The 14,153-nt window shown below is 37.6% G+C and overlaps 1 protein-coding gene across 1 annotated transcript in view; it reads right to left on the bottom strand.

Annotated features, from left to right (window-relative positions):
- LOC137637009 (uncharacterized) overlaps positions 1-9,786 on the bottom strand; it is a 115,238-nt gene extending 105,452 nt beyond the window's left edge. Inside the window, exons 1-2 of the mRNA XM_068369324.1 lie at positions 9,743-9,786; positions 6,225-6,300 (exon numbers count right to left, since the gene is read on the bottom strand). The gene's annotated coding sequence lies outside the window, so the exon portion shown is untranslated. The remainder of the gene's footprint in view (positions 1-6,224; positions 6,301-9,742) is intronic.
- Between the last annotated feature and the right edge of the window lie 4,367 nt (positions 9,787-14,153).

Genomic DNA, 14,153 nt, shown 5'->3' with positions numbered 1-14,153 from the left:
TCATCGACCTTATTTGAGAATTGCATTGAGCGAACCATATCCTCGTCCCACTCTTGTAACATTTCTTTCGCCTCCTTCATATGGTTGCAGAACTTGGCAAGCCGTTCTAATGTTAAGCCCGTTTCTTCGACATTTTCTTGGGTCTCTTCCTGGGCACCCTCACTCTCTTCCTCACTTGCCGATTTCGTCAGGTCTTCGAGGTCTGCGTCAGTTAGGGGCTGGGAATGGCAGTCCAACAACTCGTCGACGTCTTCAGTCGTCATGTCGCCAAACCCGTCACCTCCAATTATGGCAGCCAACTGCACAGATTTCCGTATTGCAGAGTGTTGGATTTCCGACGGAGTAAATCCCTTGTCGTCGTAAACAATCTCGGGCCACAACTTCTTCCAGCTCGCATTCACGGTTGCAGGTTTCATCTCTTGAAGTGCCTTTTGAATATTCTGCAGGCACGTGGCTATGGTGTACTGCCGCCAGTACGCCTTCAAGTTGAAATCTTCATCCTCGTCATCTTGGGCAGCATCCACACACGCAACGAGGTCCGCCAAGGTATTCTTCGTGTAGAGGGCCTTGAACGCCCTGATAACCCCCTGGTCCATCGGTTGAATTAATGACGTGGTGTTGGGTGGCAGGAACTCAACCTGAACGCCCTCACGCGACAGGTCAGTTGCGTGTCCACCAGCGTTATCCATAAGGAGAAGGATCTTGAATGGCAAGCCCTTCTCTAAGAGATATTCATGGACTTGCGGGATGAAACACTGGTGGAACCAGTTGGAGGTCAGCATCTTCGTAATCCATGCTTTTTGATTATGCATCCAGTACACGGGAAGGAGATTCTTATTTTTATTTTTCAAAGCGCGAGGATTTTTCGACTTATAAATAAGCCCCGGCTTTAACAAAAATCCAGCAGCATTGCCACACATCACGAGGGTAACGCGATCCTTGAATGCCTTAAAGCCAGAGGCTTTGGCTTCCTCTTTGAACAGGAAAGTTCGCGACGGCATTCTCTTCCAAAACAAGCCGGTTTCATCCATATTAAACACTTGTTCCGGCTTGTATCCACCTTCAGCGATAATGTTCTTGAAAGTCTGGTTCACGTAAGTTTCAGCAGCGGCAGTGTCAGCGGAAGCAGACTCCCCATGCAGGGAAACGCTTTTCAGGGCGAAGCGTTTCTGAAACTTCGCGAACCATCCTTTGCTGGCGGAAAAACGTTGTTTCTGACGCTGGGAATCAGTGGAGGTCCCTGGTTGAGGATCATCTACATCATCATCTTCTTCAGCATGGTCGCCATCGTCGTCATGAGGTTCCTTTGCCGCAAAATTCTCATACAAGCTCAAAGCCTTTGTTCGGATGGTGTTCGTATCCAACGCTATGTTCTTCTTCCGACAGTCGGCAATCCACACAGCTAAAGCACCTTCCATGCGTACGATCGTTTTATTACGCGTTGTAACGACTCGCTTCGCTGATCTGCTAAAGGTGATTGCAGCAGTCTTTCTAATGTTCGCCTCGTCCTTCTTGATGTAGCGAACGGTGGATTCGTTGATGCCAAAATGGCGGCCGGCGGCCGCGTAACTTCTACCATCTTTTAACATGTCGAGAAGCGTAACCTTCTCAGCTATCGTCATCATCCTTCGGTGGCGTTTAGGCTCACTACCAGCCTTACTAGAAGCAGAACGCTTGGGAGGCATTGTAACAGAAAGTTCAACAAAAAGTTCAACTTAAAACAGTCGCACACAGCACAGATTAAACTTCACAAACTTAAGAACGTCTACTCAGCAATACGCGGAAAGAGAAAGTGAACGATGCAGCCCCGCGAGAACTTTGATGCTGCGGGTAGAAGATGCGGGCAAAACACCAATCACAGGCTAGATAACAAAACTTGAGTTTTGATTCGTCATCTATCAGCGCTTGAACCAATCACAACCCGTCTTATACAGTACTATGGTGCGTTGGTTACTCATAGAAGATGTCCCGCGCACACTGAACGTACGTAGATTAAGTACAATACCGTAATAATAATAAATAATGATAATAATACTGTACAGTAATAATAATAATAATAATGATTAATAATAATAACAATAATAATTTTATTAACAACAACAACAATAATAATAATAATAACAATAATAATAAAAATTTACGTACGCTATTTTACGCCTCTCTCTCTCTCTCTCTCTCGTACGCTTACAGTATTCGAATTGGGATTTTTGCAACAAAGAATATTATTGGATGCAGTACTGTACTACGTACGTATACATACAAAAGATTCATGGAAAAGAAGCACATCCATTACAGTACACACCATTCTAATATGGTATGACTGCATCTGATTTGCGTTTCATGTTCGATTTAATTTTACTACGTACTGAATTATCGTATGATCACATTCTCTTTTCGTGTTTTATTTCTTTCTGTGCTGAATTATATATCATATGTAATGCAATAAACAATCAGTAAGAGCAGATATTACTAATTTAATGGAATTACAGGTAACAAAATATCGTATTTGGTTGTCTTCAGATTTCGCGGTATTTTCGAATTTTCCGGAAAATCCGCGATATGTATATATATATGGGTTATGGGAAAACCCCGCGAAGTGGTGAATCCGCGATGGTCGAACCGCGAAGTAGCGAGGGTTCACTGTGCTACCATTCAGACAGTTATTGAAACCAGGAACACCATTCACCTGGAATGACAATATTAATGCACTCTTTGAGGAGTCTAAAACTGCCATTATCAACGAAATTGAAGAAGGCGTGCGAATCTTTGACAAGACAAAACCTACCTGTCTCGCCACCGATTGGTCAAAATCAGGAATTGGATTCTGGCTGTTCCAGAAACACTGCGACTGTCCAGACAACCGACCATTTTGTTGTCGCAATGGTTGGAAGATCACACTTGTCGGAAGTAGGTTCACACATGCAGCTGAGTCTCGATATGCACCAGTTGAAGGTGAAGCGTTGGCAGTCGTCGATGCTCTTGATAAGGCAAGATACTTTGTTCTTGGCTGTGAAGATCTTGTGGTCGCAGTTGACCATAAACCCCTGTTGAAAATATTTGGTGACATCATTGGAGGACATATCAAATTCACGTCTCAGAAACTTGAAGGAAAAGTCCCTCCGCTATCAATTTCGCATGATTCATATCCCAGGGGTCAAGCATCTCGCTGCAGATGGATTATCGCGCCACCCGACTGGAAAATCTGAAAAGCTATCGCTTCAAAATGACATTGCATCAGTTGACAGTGTACCTTCCGTGAGAAATGTTCCCCTACACAAATTGCCATCAGCATATCCTGTTTCCACTGACAATGATATTGATACTTGTATCACCGCATCAGCAGTATGCTCACTTGACTCACTTAACGTGATAGCAGTCACCTGGGACAGAGTTCGCACTGCCACAAGTAGTGACGATAACATGCATGAACTGCTCAGCCTTATAGAATGCGGAGTACCAGAGTCTCGCCAAGAATTTCCTGTACATCTTCGAGAGTATTTTCAATTCCGCGAGCATCTCTACACTGTTGATGGTGTGATACTATACAAGGAGAGTATAGTTATTCCTCCAGCCCTTCGTCAGGAAATTCTCACATCTCTTCATTCAGCACATCAAGGAATTACCTCTATGGTATCGCAAGCAGAGTCATCTATGTTTTGGCCAGGGATAACACCCGCTATAACAGCACCTCGAGCTGGATGCAACCACTGCAATCGCATCGCGCCTTCGAATCCTAGTGCTCCGCCTACACCCCTTATATCTCCAGACTACCCATTCCAATGTGTTTGAGCAGATTACTTTCACTACCGAGCAGTTGGATATTTAGTTATAGTTGATCGATACTCGAATTGGCCCATAGTTGAACGATCTTCGAACGGTGCAGAGGGTCTTATAACTTCACTACGTCGAACATTTGTGACATTTGGGATTCCGGATGAAATGACATCTGATGGTGGACCTGAATTTACAGCGACGGCAACTAGGCAGTTTTTAAAGGACTGGGGAGTCCATCACCGCCTTTCCTCTGTGGCCTTCCCACATAGTAATTGCAGAGCCGAAATAGGCGTCAAAACTGTCAAGCGTCTTATAGCGTACAACACGGGCACTAACGGTGATCTCAACACTGATGAATTTGGTCGTCCCATCAGCGACTTCACACCTGTCCCGCCCGGCAGGTACCGTCCCCACGACACGTGGAAGGAAACACTCGATGCAAGAGAGGAGGCCCTAAGACATCGACACCTTAAACAGGGAGAGCGCTTATCAGAGCACACTAAGAGACTGCCGCCACTGTCCGTAGGTGACCGGGTTCGCATCCAAAATCAAACAGGAAATCACCCCCTGAAATGGGACAAAACCGGTGTCATCATAGAAGTCCGCCAATTCGACCAATACGTTGTCAGAGTTGATGGCTCTGGTAGGGTCACACTAAGGAACCGAAAGTTTTTGAGACAATACGTGCCTGTCAGGAGTGTTCCAGAAGTCCGTACAATTAGAGATGACTAAAATCGGAATCAGATTGTACCTATTGCCAATCCTTCGACCACTAAAACGTCTGAGACCATTGCGAAGGACACCATTCCGACAACCCAAAATCCGGACACACATGGTATTCTTCCACTGACCACTTTGCCGTTACCAAGTGGTACTACCCCTAACATTCATTTTGATGTAGCTGCTCCGGAATGCTGTCCCAACGACCTCGGTAACACTGCGAATCATCAAGCAGAGATTCCGCCTCCCAATGATAGCACAAACTCTCCATCGCAGTTAACTCCTGCCATGCCAAATTTGGAGCAACGCAAGTCCAGTCGTACCCGTCGACCGCCAACATGGCACTGTGATTTTGAGATGAACTAGCTATAGTGTCATCATGATCAAGACATGACAATAATTGTTTTTCAAGTTTCCGTTCCTTCCCATGCTAACAGGAGTTTAGTGTTCATGAACCTATAATTTGGACGTTTAATTGCCACCCAATGTTTTGACATCAGTTTTAAACCGACCTCCACGAGAGACATTTTAAAAGGCCGTTTAAAAACTTGGGGGGAGATAGAGGGTTATAAACATTGAGTTATATACATTGTTCATCATTTATTCTTAATATGTTTTATGTTCAATAATAAAGACATTTGAATAAATGGACCAAGCTCTTATTTAGATACAGGTAAATCCACAGAAAGGGAAGAACTATGTCTAATCCTGTCTCTCTCTAATTTCTGAGTATAACGCTCATAAGCTACCCACTCATTTTCGGTTAACAAAGAACATTCTTCACACCGATCCCCAAAAGTACAAGATTTACCCCTACATTTTACACAAATTGTATGTGGATCAACAGAACCCTTAGGAAGGCGAGTACGACAACCTTTAATACACTTCCTATACACAGGGGAGGGGTTGGCCATATTGAAAAGTTACGAGAGAGATCCCCCCTAAAAATAACAAGAGTCAAAATTAACTAAATAAACCCAAAACAATAAAGATTTCAAGAAATTATGAAAGAGAAATCACTTATGCGAGAGCCCAAAACAAAAAGACAGTACATCACCAAATAAACCGTCTAAATCAAAGTAATCTGCGAGAGAATTTCCAACGTTCTAGCCCCTATGGCGGCAGAGAAGATCTGAAGTGGTTGGATTAGTTCGGCCTGTCTACAGCAAGGGCGGTAGTATACACCTGGCATATCTGCGATAGCCGGGAGATTTTGAATATTTCTGCCGGGCGTACAGGGACTTTAGCTATTCTTATATAACCAGCGGGTAAGTTTTATGTTTAAAAATGACAAACTCTCATCACAGATAGGTGGTACAATATCAAAGGGTACCTATTCCATTACTACCAAAGTTGTCTTTCAATCTAAATCTATTTATACAAACAATTGGATGAACTTAAGAGACAATGTACAGATAAGCAGTTCACTTTTTAATTTATGTTTTGATTAAACAGGAATTATTTTATAAAAACACTCATAATTTCAGTAAGGGAGAAGACACTTTACCAGAAATATTCTCTCTCTTTGCCTCAACTTTCCCCACTCATTAGGTTTTGCTGTGATGTAGAAATAGTTAAAGAAGTGAACGAAGGAATGGAAGATACAGTATAAACAAGACCCTGTAATGTTGGTACTCAGACAAGGAAATTAAAAGAAATTACTGATAATGGAAAGGACGAACTTAATTGGTTCCAAGAATCCCACCCTACAAAACATAAACTCTACTTACCACTCTCCTTTCTGATTAAGAAATCCATTTCCCAGACCACCTCCTGTGGCTTGTGGGATGATTCTCGCATTCAAATCTGAAAAACATATCTTGTTAGAAAGAGTCTCAAGGCTTTCTATTAATTAGGTAATTTTGGGTACTCACTAGCTGTACATTGGCTCCACTCATTTTTCCATTGCTAGAGTCTATTATTATTATCATTATTATTACTTGCTAAGCTACAACCCTAGTTGGAAAAGCAAGATGCTATAAGCCCAGGGGCCACAACAGAGAAAATAGCTCAGTGAGGAAAGGAAACAAGGAAAAATAATATATTTTAAGAACAATGACATTTAGATAAATATTTCCTTATATAAACTATGAAAACTTTAACAAAAAACAGGAAGAGAAACAAGATAGAATAGTGTGCCTGAGTGTACCCTCAATCAAGAGAAATCTAACCCAAGACAGTGGAAGACCATAGTACAGAGGCTATAGCACTACCCAAGACTAGAGAACAATGGTTTGATTTTGGAGTGTCCTGCTCCTAGAAGAACTGCTTACCATAGCTAAAGAGTCTCTTTTGAATAGACCTTAAGTTGTGTTATTTGATGGTAGTATGATAATCAACCTAAATTTTCAGAATGTGCTCTCTCACCATAAATTTCTAAATTCCTATGTTATTTATCCTATAAAAACTAATTTCAAAATACGATACGGGATATGTGTAGTGATAATAAGTAAGAAAAGCAATAATTCACGCAAAGTAGACTGTAATGATGAAGGCAAGAATAGACACTTTAGATCTAAATTGGAGATACAAAAATAAAGATACAAAATGTATGTGTGTGGCCATGAAGAAGAAACATTAGAACACTTTATATTACACTGCGAGATGTACAAGGAAACAAGAAATAATTCCACACTATTACATCAACCATATATTGAAAATGAACGTGAAATAATAGCGGACATTCTTTGTTTCAGCAACTGTGATCAAAAAGAAATAGAAAGCAGAAAAAATCTTGTCCAAGAACTGTGGAAAATAAGCAAAAATAATAAAACAAGACATCAAGTGACAATACCATTTAAAGAAAAGAATAGAGGAGCCGTTACAAAGGCTTATTCTCAAAGTACAAGTACAAATTTGCCCATTTCCCTTTTTACCCTTATCTATATACTAGGCACTACAATTTAAGCTTGCTCTCTCAATATTTCAGTTCTACATTGTACATCAGTATAGTTTACAGTAAACGTCCTGAATATTTAGCTTTTCCTAATGCAGATACAGACACCACAAAAAGGCAAATCACCATCTGCAACTTCTTATCCTGAATAAAGGATAATAAATGTAATGGGCAACCAGTTGCCCAAGCGCACAAGTGGCTTATTAAAGGATAAAGCAAAGGGGACGAATCATCACACCCCCACCCCCATTTCAATAAGTACCCAGCGACCTAGGTTAGAGTAGACATTATTAACGGGTTATTGTGACTCTTCAGATTACTTCTTTGAATATGATCACTGCCTTGGTAGCATTGCTTAATAGATCTGATGATTTTCTTTTCAGCATTACTGCATTCTGCCAATAAGAAGGCAAAATTCATCCTTCATCATCATGGGTAAGGTAGATCCAATGCATGTCAAAATTGGGCATAATGCAATTTACAAAATGAGTACACAAAGAAGGTAAAGTACGGTTTACAGCGTCACATTTTGAGAAGTATTATCTCTCATCTTCAGGCTGGAGTGTTTGAAATGGTGCTGGTAACCCTGCTTCTAAAGTACCCATTCCTATAACACCACTTACCATAAGACAAGTCGTAACCCTGTGTTTGCTTCCCTACAACACATCCCTATAACCCCTCTTACGTTAAGACAAGTCATAACCCTACGTTTCCTTCCCAAGTACCCATTCCTATAACACCACTTACCATAAGACAAGTCATAACCGTGTGTTTGCTTCCCGACAACCCATCCCTATAACCCCTCTTACCCTAAGACAAGTCATAACCCTGTGATTCCTTCCCATGTACCCATCCCTATAACCCCACTTGGAGCCTTTGTATATCAGCGGTCAGTTGCTCCAGCGAGCATAAAATATGGACATAAACTAACCTAAACTTCACCCAATAACCTAACCTACAAGAAGTATTCTTACCTACTTAACTAAAGGGGTTGGTAAGGGACACCGGCGACCCCCTTACACTGCCGTATTCTCAGTGCGCCGTCATCATACATACAGATGGCCGCTATCATACATACAACCCCCCCCCCCCCTTATCCTAAGGCAAGTCATACCCGAGTGTTTGGAGAGCAAATATTTGATTAAAACTTTATAATATTCTTGTGTGGACACATGACACTCTCTGACATGTCCAAGGTTATGTGTATATGAGCTGTCTTACTCTGTAAGTTAGTGGACAATATAGTACAAGTGTGGCTCCGAGTTGTCTAACCATGTATATTACTATAAAATACTATACAGTATAAGTGAGGCAATGAATTGTCTTCTAAGTACTAGTTTTAGGGTAAGATCAGGATACGCTGGTCTAGGCCTGGTTGATGGGGGAGTAGCCAACCCCTCCCCAGTAGTTAGGTCAGGATATGGCTCCTAGACTGCGTTAAATGGGGTCAAGTTTGTTTCCCTTTTAAAATGTAGTTTTTTCAATAAAATATTATCATTTTAAAACATTTGAAATGTGTATAATATGTTTCCCCTAATTATTTGCATCAGTACAGTTTAAAGTATTTACAAATATACCAAGAAAACTTCTTATTTTCTTTATTTGGGTTATTGTACTACAGTAAAGATTTACCTTCTTGACTTCGTTTTATCGTCTCATATTCTTTTTAACGATTCTTCTGTTTCCTAACGATTGTTAGATTTATTATAACGATTATTTTCATTATTGTAACGGTTCTTGTCTTCATTATAACGATTCTTATCTTCGTTTCTATCGGAAATTGAGTTTACAATGTAGCTTACACACCACCCTTGGTCGAACGTAAAGAATACGAGACCACGGAAATCATTCGTCTAAAACAAATATAAAATAGTAATAGTTATGTTTTTGTGAAGGAAAAACCACAAATAGGTCATTTATATGGTAGATACTTGCTATTTTACCTTGCTAATATGTGGCAATTCATAGTTTATTGGGACAGACCGGGTCAGGAAATCCGTCAGGAATCGGTACAACGAAGACACAAAATTGGTTAAAAAACGAAACAAAAAATGGATAATACGACGACAAAATGGTTAGAAAGATGACAAGAATCGTTATAATAACATAATATGAACATACATGTAATTAATGAATATAATTCTGCTTTTTATAAGGATAAACTCTAACTTTACCGAACACAATACTGTACCACTAGCTGTTACACGTCAAGCAAGCGTGATTATCTTATAATTAAAAGGATTATATACACTTAATGTGTTCCTAATAGTTAAGATTTACTTTTAACTAATGATAATTACATTATAAATTACGTAATGTAATACAATTATACAATATCATGCAATTATTTACCTTGGCCGCTGCGTTCCTGGTTTGTTTGCTTGTGGGTAATGACGTCATAAATTAAAGATGGCTTCTTGGTGACGTCATACCAAAACAAATAAACTATACATCTTTGAAATGTTTTATCTTATTTTATTACTTTAAATAATATAAATATATGAAATAGAAATCATATACATAAATTAATATTATACTTAAATACGTTTTAGTTGAATTTATTCTGGATATTAGTTGAATTTGAAGATTTAATCAAGATACTTTACCTGGATTAAAGCTATACCCATGACGTCATAGAAACTTCTTTAAGCTTCTTATTATTGTTATTAAGTTTATATTACCTGTGCCTTAAATAAATTAATATCGTAATGAGATTCTCAATATTTACTCTTATTCCCTTTTACCTTGAAATTAGATAGGATAACACCTTGCTATCATCAGTTTTGGCAACCTATTGTGGTCAGTTTGGATTTCTTAAATTCTTCTTTTATATGCATTGCCCTACCTATAAATGCAGCCAGATCCCTGCTAGGATTTTTCACCGTACCTAATCTTATGTCTACATTCATTAGATGTCATAATTTTGGGCATAAAAATAAATGATCAGTAGTATCTTCTTCATCTTTGCACAAGTCACACAAATTATCTTCATCCATTATAGAGTACACTATAATTTTTCATTTATGGCTGGCATAATCTCATAGCGTAGCTTATTGTTCAATCTACGTACACATGGAAGAACAATATCAAAATCAACCAATTTTGATTAAATGTGCATTATATTATGAATAAATGACCAATAGAACATCAAAATTTGATTTATAATCCACATGTAAGAGATTAGTAATTCCAGTGCAACAGGAAACAATTGTGTTGATACGTATGCATAATTATTATTTAAAAACATATTCATAGTACAGTATACATTAATGTATTTGCTTTCCTTCATACATTATTATATGTCTGAGATATTTAAAATAGGTTCCATAAGTCAGCATAGCATTTCATAAGCCCCAGTGTTAGCTTGTCTAGTGGGAAGGATATGTGCTGTGATTGGTTGCTTTGATAATGACGTCATTAACTATCAAGCTCATAATTGGTTCTTGACTCATGACGTCATTATTCATAGCTATTATTGATTTTTGATTGATGACGTCATTATCCATAACTCATTGTATTTACTTAAATACAGAAAGGAGAAGGGTGTATGCATTATAAATGTAAGAATACTTTAATTAAATATCTTTTGATTAACCAAAAATAGTTTAATAATTGCGGTTTTCTGCGTATATGGTATTACAAAATATTCTCGCCTTATGCATTTATAGCGGGAAATATCTGTTGTCTCATTGGCTGGTTGTATATGACGTCAGACACTCGTATTCATGAATAAAAAATCTATACGTATTTTAGATTAATTACAGCTTCAATAACTAAATTTTACAAAAAATAATCTTAGTAATATTATTAATTTCAAAACAAAATAAATAAAGAATCTTATTAAAGGCCGTAAGTTAGATAAATAAGTCATATTTGAAGGAATAATTGACTGTTCTTTTGGCTACGATGTTAAATGTGTGTGTGTTCGTTTGTGGGTAAAGCCGTAGAAAAACCTATACGCATTTTAGATTAATTAGAGCTTGAAAAAATAAATTTTACAAAAAATAATCTTAGTAATACTATTAATTTTAAAATAAGATAAATAAGGAATCTTAATAAAGACCGTAAGTTAAATAAATAAGTCATGTTTGAAGGAATAATTGACTAACTTTATGGCTACGATGTTCTATGCGTGTGTTAGTTTGTGCGTGAAAGACGGCAATAACCAATCAGAGCTGAGGAAGATATAGCCAATCAGAGGACTGGAATGTACCACCAAGAGTAACGGGGACTTATGAGTTGCTGTTGGAGGAACCTGCCCAAATACCCGTAAATTTACATTAAAACGCTTATGAAAACAAAATAGGATGAAAAAAAAACGTCATTAGCTAGAGCGTTTGACCGAAATGGCTCCCGTGAATCTGACTTTTTGGTCAACAGCAGCCCATAATTCGGAGGAACCCTCTCGCCTTATGCATTTTTAGCGGGAAATATCTGTCGTCTCATTGGCTGATACGTCCTCTGCTGTGATTGGTGGTTGTATGTGACGTCAGGTTATAGTATTTTATGAATGAATTCGATTCGATAGGAGTGAAATACCTATACGTGTTGCAGATAAATTAGGTCTAATAAATTATGTTTTTTCATAAAACCAAACTTATGATAGAATTAATTTACTAATCAAATAGATAATGAATCTTGTTCGAATGCTCAAGCTGAATAAATACGAATTTTTGAAGGAATAAATGATCTACGATTTGGCTACGATGTTAAACGCTGTTACCTAGGGGTAAAAAAAACTATACGTATTCTAGATTACGTAGAGGTTAAAAAATTTAATTTCATAGAAAATAATCTTAGTAATATTATTAGTTTTAATATAAAATAAATAAAGAATCTTATTAAAGGTCGTAAGTTAGATAAATAAGTCATATTCGAAGGAATAGTCGACTAACTTTCTGGCTACAATGATATATGTGTCAGTGTGTTCGTTTGTACGTGAAGTCGTAAAAAAAAACTATACGTATTTTAGATTGATTAGAGCTTGAAAAAATAAATTTTACAAAAAAAATCTTAATGATAGTATTAATTTTATAATAAAATAAATAAAGAATCTTATAAGAGGCCGTAACTTAGATAAATAGGTCATATTTGAAGGAATAATTGACTAACTTTCTGGCTACGATGATATATGTGCGTGTGTTCGTTTGTGCGTAAAGTCGTAGAAAAACCTATACGTATTTTAGATTAATTAGAGCTTGAAAAAATTAAATTTTACAAAAATTAATCTTAGTAAAACTATCAATTTTAAAATAAAATAAATAATGAATCTTATTAAAGACCGTAAGTTAAATAAATAAGTCATATTTGAAGGAGTAATTGACTAACTTTATGGCTACGATGTTTCATGCGTGTGTTCGTTTGTGCGTGAAACGAAGGTAATAACCAATCACAGCTGAGGAAGATATAGCCAATCAGAGGACTGGAATGTACCACTAAGAGTAACGAGAGCTTATGAGTTGCTGTTGGAGGAACCTGCCCAAATACCCGTAAATTTACTTAAAACACTTATGAAAACAAAATAGGATGAAAAAAAACGTCATTAGCTACAGCGTTTGCACGAAATGGATCCCGTGAAGCCGATTTTTCGTCAACAGCAGCTCATAAGTCGGAGGAATCCTCGGGAAATATCTGTCGTCTCATTGGCTGAGATGTCCTCTGCTGTGATTGGTGGTTGTATGTGACGTCAGGTAATAGTATTTTATGAATGAATTCGATTCGGTAGGAGTGAAATACCTATACGTATTGCAGATGAATTAGGTCTTAAAAATTATATTTTTTCATAAAACAGAACGTATGATAGAACTAATTTACTATCCAAATAGATAATGAATCTTGTTCAATTGCTTAAGCTGAATAAATAAGTATTTTTGAAGGAATAATTAATCTACGATTTGGCTACGATGTTACCTAGGGGTAAAAAAAAACTATACGTATTTTAGATTAATTAGAGCTTTAAAAATTGAATTTTACAAAAAATAATCTTAGTCATATCATTAATTTTTGAATAAAATAAATAAAGAATCTTATTAAAGGTCGTAAGTTAGATAAATAAGACATATTTGAAGGAATAATCGACTGACTTTCTGGCTACGATGTTCTGTGCATGTGTTCGTTTGTGCGTGAAACGAAGGCAATAACCAATCACAACTAAGGAAGAAGTAGCCAATCAGAGGACTGGAATGTACCACCAAGAGTAACGAGAGCTTATGAGTTGCTATTGGAGGAACCTGCCCAATTACCCGTAAATTTACATTAAAACGCTTACGAAAAACAGAATAGGATGAAAAAAACCTCATTAGCTAGAGCGTTTGCGTGAAATGAATCCCGTGAAGCCGATTTTTCTTCAACAGCAGCTCATAAGTCGGAGGAACCCTCTCGTCTTATGCATTTTTAGCGCGAAATATCTGTCGTCTCATTGGCTGATACCTCCTCTGCTGTGATTGGTGGTTGTATGTGACGTCAGGTAATAGTATTTTATGAATGAATTCGATTCGGTAGGAGTGAAATACCTATACGTATTGCACATAAATTAGGTCTTATAAATTGTTTTTTCATAAAACCAAACTTATGATAGAATTAATTTACTAATAAAATAGATAATGAGTCTTGTTCAATTGCTTAAGCTGAATAAATACGTATTTTTGAAGGAATAATTTATCTACGATTTGGCTACGATGTTAAACGATGTTACCTAGGGGTAAAACAAAAACTATACGTATTTTAGATTAACTAGGGCTTCAAAAATTAAATTCTACAAAAA

The sequence above is a fragment of the Palaemon carinicauda genome, unplaced genomic scaffold, assembly GCF_036898095.1.
Source record: "Palaemon carinicauda isolate YSFRI2023 unplaced genomic scaffold, ASM3689809v2 scaffold49, whole genome shotgun sequence".
NCBI lineage: Eukaryota > Metazoa > Arthropoda > Malacostraca > Decapoda > Palaemonidae > Palaemon > Palaemon carinicauda.
Note: the sequence above shows the minus strand (reverse complement) of the source record. Positions and strands in the feature narration are given on the sequence as shown.